This window comes from Octopus bimaculoides, chromosome 1 (assembly GCF_001194135.2).
Source record: "Octopus bimaculoides isolate UCB-OBI-ISO-001 chromosome 1, ASM119413v2, whole genome shotgun sequence".
NCBI classification, from domain to species: domain Eukaryota; kingdom Metazoa; phylum Mollusca; class Cephalopoda; order Octopoda; family Octopodidae; genus Octopus; species Octopus bimaculoides.
The window spans coordinates 93,922,211-93,927,680 of record NC_068981.1 but is presented as its reverse complement, the minus strand read 5'-3'; the positions used below and the strand labels follow the sequence as shown (position 1 = coordinate 93,927,680).

At 39.1% G+C, this 5,470-nt stretch overlaps 1 non-coding gene across 1 annotated transcript; it reads left to right on the top strand.

The window, feature by feature from the left end:
• The first annotated feature begins 3,437 nt into the window (after positions 1–3,437).
• On the top strand, positions 3,438–3,568 carry LOC128250068 (U4 spliceosomal RNA). The gene has a single exon (XR_008266184.1). It is a non-coding gene; the product is annotated as a U4 spliceosomal RNA (small nuclear RNA).
• Positions 3,569–5,470: the final 1,902 nt, after the last annotated feature.

The following is a 5,470-nucleotide window of genomic DNA, read 5'->3' as shown; positions in this document are numbered from 1 at the left end:
TGTTTATCAATTTTGTTGGTCGTTTACATTTTGCACCAATGTTCAAGTCACTTCATCTCTCTCTCTCTCTCTCTCTCTCTCTCTCTCTCTCCCTATCTCTCCCTCCTCTCTCTCTACTTTGCGCAGACCCGTCGCCAAGCTTTCGTGCCTGGGGGTGTTTCAGAATATTCTGGGAGCACATGGCTCAGTTGTTAGAGCATCAGACTCACAGTCATGTGGTAGCGCGTTCGATTCCCGGACCGGGCTGTTTATTGTGTTCTTGAGAAAGACACTTTATTTCCCGTTGCTCCAGTTCACTCAATTGTAGAAATGAGTTACGACGTCACTTGTGCCAAGCTGTATCGGCCATTGCTTTCCCCCTGGATAACATCAGTGACGAGGAGAGAGGAGGCTGGTATGCATGGGCGACTGCTGGTCTTTCATAAACAGCCTTGCCCGGACGTGTGCCTTGGAGGGTAACTTTCTAGGTGCAATCTCATGGTCATTCATGATCGAAGGGGGTCTTTACCCACTAATCTGTAATAATGCTAAAGTGGAGTTCTGAAATAAGAATATCACTGTCAATCTGAGGGGTGCACCATTGAATAGTGAAGGGGCAGTGCTGTCCAATGCACCCTCTTAGCGCCTGGCACGACCTTGTCTTCATTGTATATTCAGGTTTTTCCATTCTTCATCATTTTACATATAGACGCAGGTATGGTATGGCAGTTTGGTTAAGAAGGTCGCTTTACAACTACATGGTTTCGGGTTCAGTCCCACCGCATGGCACCTTAGGCAAGTGTCTTCTACTATAGCCCTGGACCAACCAATATCTTGTGAGTGAATTTGGTAGCCGTAAACTGTGGAAATCTGTTATGTGTGTGCGTGCACGCGCGTGTTTGTGTGTGTGTGAGAGAGAGTCTTAGTGTTTGTCCATAACCATTGCTTTGTAACCAGTGCTGGTTTGTTTAGGTACCCATAACTTAGTGGTTCGGTCAAAGAGACTGATTGAATAAGTACCAGACTCAAAAAAAGTACTGGAGTCGATCTGTTCGACTAAAACCCTTCAAGGCGGTGGTGCCCCAGCATGGTCGCTGTTCAATGACTGAAACAAGTAAAATACAAGGGATAATGAATAAAGACTCCCCACCCATCACCTTCCCTTCATCCCTTTCCCCATTTCCCTTTTCGCTCCCGCCATCTATTTATTCTTTATCGCACACGCGTGGATAATAGAGCTGCAAGAAGCAAGAACACAAACAACAAAACACTGAATGAATTGAGGGGAGAGAGAGAGAGAGAGAGAGAGAGAGAGAGAGAGAGAGAGAGAGAGAAAGAGGTAATAGAGTAAAAAGAAAAGGAAGAAAATAAAACAAATGTATAAAACATATAAAATGGAAATTGCAAATGTCCGTCTTGTTGCCATCTGCTCATAATTTTTCTCTTCCCGACTTTTATTTATGTACGCCATTGCTATTGTCGCCGCTTTCTCCATCGCCGCTTTTGTAGTCACCATCTCTACTACTGCTGCTACCCACCATCTCACAGGAGATTGATCAATGGCGCAAGAAAAAGAAAGCGAAATAAAAGTTTCGTTTTTAAGACCCTGTCAGACTGAAAGGTGAAACGATGTGGAAAAATTACACACACACACACACACACGCACGTGGATCTATCTATCTATCTATCTATCTATCTATCTATCTATCTATCTATCTATCTATCTATACATTCATTCATTCATTCATACACACACATATACATACATACATTACATATATACATACATACACATGTGTGTGTGTGGAGAGAGAGAGAGAGAGAGAGAGAGAGAGATAACAGAGAGAGAGATAACAGAGAGAGAGAGAGAGAGAGAGAGAGAGAGAGAAAGAAGAGATAGAAAAAGAAAACGAGGAGAGTAATCAGTATGATATCTCACATTTGTAATTTCATTCATATATGTGCGTGCCTGTGTGTTTATATGTATGTATGTCATTATTCAGTTTATTTCACGATTTCTTGCCAATAGAGAAAGAACCGGTTTCTAACCTAGATCCAAAGCTCCTTCATTGGAAATTCAACATCAACAATAGGGCATTTTTGTTGCATGTATGTATGTATGTATGTATGTATGTATGTATGTATGTATGTATGTATGTGAGATTTGTATGTTTTATGTATGTATTATCATGCATATAGTTACATATCTAGACATGCTCATATATATATTTAAATGATAAACTTCTGGAAAGTTTTTCCATATTTTTACAGTTCCAGTGATAGATTGGACCTGTAGTCCTCGAATTAGCTTTCTCTTTTCTGGTTTCGAGAAGCCTAATTTCTCAAGATTGTTATTTAGGCAGTGTGTTACATATCCCAGGACCCCAATAATTACAGGTATAAACCTGAACTTGTAATCTGGATAGAGTAACTGCAGATTTCTCAATAGTTCAACTTAGGTGTTCTTTTTTTCACTGATCTTCAGCTTTATGTTAACACCCACTGGGCCGCTAATTTCCACAACTGTACAAAGTTTCTCTCCTCTATCCCAAATCATTATATCAGGTCTGTTGTGCTTACATTTTATTGAGGTCTTCACTGGTACATTCCCCCAGTATGTATATATGTATGTATGTATGACTGGGAGAACAATGCCTGTCATCGCCACAAATGGCGGAAGCAGGTTAAGGAGGGGATCGACGCTTTTGAGAGAGCACGTATCCAGCATGAAGAACTTAAGCAAGCTGCGCGAAAGCGCACGGCTCATATAGTGAATGGGGAAAGCTTGATCTGCAATGTTTGCAGTCGTGTATGCTTGTCAAGAGCATGGCTCATTAGCCTCCAACGGAGCCGCAAATGCAAAATATAAGTTAGTCCTAGAGCGCACAATGTTCCTGAAGGTCGGCAATGGTCTTCCTCGGTCACGAGTGGATGGCCATCACCATCATCATATGTAATACTAACCCAGAAAGGTTAGTTCTAGACCACTCAATACACAGCTTGGAGTGTCCGAACTGTGTAATAATACCGAATATTTTTACAGTAAACTGAACATTTACGGATCGTTACTCCGAGTTCCACATTTCTGATCTGGTTGATTTTAGTGCCCGAAGATCTGATTTACGATTTGTAAAATTTCGGCTTCCAATATGATATATATAACACTTAATATTCAGTGTTGAGTTTTCATATTTATTGTTACAAACGCTTACGCTAAATAATCTAGTGATTGACTAAGGTCTTTATCGATTCTTACAATAAAGATGACAAATTATCAGATACGAGTTGTTATTATTGCAGGAATGAAAAGAATCGTTAGAACGTCGGACAAAGCACTTGCTGTACGGCTCTTCATGATCTGCGTTTAAACCCAGGTCAATGACAAAAAGTATCAGTCGATTCAATATTCCTATAAAATTATTTTAGTTAAGAATGGTCTTATAACAGAAGACGAGTGTAGCTTTGTGCAGAGGCGGTACCATGGCCAATGAGGTAAATCCTAGGCGTGATTATTGCTAGTTGTATCGTCCAACTGACATCGAGTATGCGCTCGATTTTAAGTATCAAGGACTGACACATATACATATAGCCTCTCCCACACACACATATATGCATGTACGTATATGTATGTATGCGTGTGTGTATATGTGAGTGTACGTCTGCGTTTCCTTATCTTGTAACGATTACAAATGAGTGTCACTGTTATGTTATACAAGCAGTGTCATTCATTTCAAATATTGTGGAAACATATCTGGCCATGGGGAAATATATTTTGCTTGGAAACTGGTGAGGGATAGTGACAGGAAGGGCATCCGGCCGTAGAAAAATCTTCCTTAATGAACTCTGTCCAATCCATGGGAAAAGTGGACATTAAACAATGCTGATGATATATATGCATACATTACCGTTTGGTAGGAAATGTTTTAACGATAATGAAGATAATTGCAGCACAGCAACGGAACAGCTTGCTCGTGAAATTAACGTGCAAGTGACTGAGCACTCCACAGACACGTGTACCCCCAACGTAGTTCTTAGGGAAACTCAGCGTGACACATAGCGTGACAATGCCGGCCCTTTGAAATACAGGTACTACTCATTTTTGCCAGCTGAATGGACTGGAGCAACGTGAAATAAAGTGTCTTGCTCAAGGACACAACGCATCGCCGGGAATCGAACTCACGACATTACGATCGCGAGCCGAATGCCCTAACCACTAAGCCACGTGCCTTCTATGAAGATAATTGAATTATTATAATTTTTACTTTTCTCTTTTTGTAGTTATGGTACTTAGGTACAAGATATAGAATTTTGGGGAAAGGAAACAGCCGATTATATCAACCTCAGGGTAAGCAAATCGACCGCAGCACGATTTGAATTTAGAACGTAAAAATGTGGATACCGCAAAGCTTTTCGTCCGACCCTTGAATGATTCAACCAATCCACAGTTTTATTAAAGAAAAATAACAAAAAAATAATAAATGCACACACACACATACAAGCACACACGCACATACACACATGTTCATAAAATAAGGATTTATTGACGCTGTCACTTACCTGGAAACCTAGTTTTTCACATGAGTTCCGATGAAAGAAGCTCGTTGTGTTGACTCCTCTGCGACGCTTGCAATCAGATTATCCTTTGGTTTCACGCAAGCGGAGATTGCCACAAATTTTGGAGTAAGTTTTGTGCAGGAATAAAAACTAGAAGTTAATTATGGTTTCTCACAATGCCATTGTAACTAACACACATTTGTCATTTGGGTCGATCCTTGTTCATGGTGTATTACATTTTTTGACCTTGGGGTGAATAGAGATAAAATTGAAGAACCCCAGAACAGAAAGAAAACGAGACTAAATTAGTCCAGTGCTACACTGTTTTCGCAAACTCCGCTGCCTTGCCATAAAAACTACAATGGATATGAACAAATAAATATATAGTTTCTTGTCCGTTGTATGCAGTCCCACTTAATGAGTTCTGGCGGGGTGAAAGACAAAAAAAAAAAAAAAAAAAAAAAAAAAAAAAAAAAAAAAAAAGAAAAAAAAACATCCGACTTTAATCGACAATTTTATAAAATTTCAGCTCTCAACGATGCATTCATTCATTTTTAATGCTATCTGCCAGAAAACTAAATAAAAAAATTAATATGAAAAGCAACAACAATAAATGAACATCTTAATCAGAGAATTACAGAATTACAATGTTACGGAGGAAGAGAAATGAATTTGTGTGACGTTTATTATGATTTTTCCTGAGAGCATCCAGCTGTGTTTATGTTTATTAATAACTGAAGATAATTTTATCTTCTCCCAGAAATTGAAACCAGTCCACGTTCTGAGCTCACTAGGAACATAATAAAAAAAAATCAAAGTGGTCAGTCAATCCAAATTAAAAAAAAGACAAAAAAAAAATGACACAAACAGAAAAGAAAAAGAAAAGCAAAAAAAAAAACAAAAAAAACACTGGACTGACTTGATTGACCATTTCAAA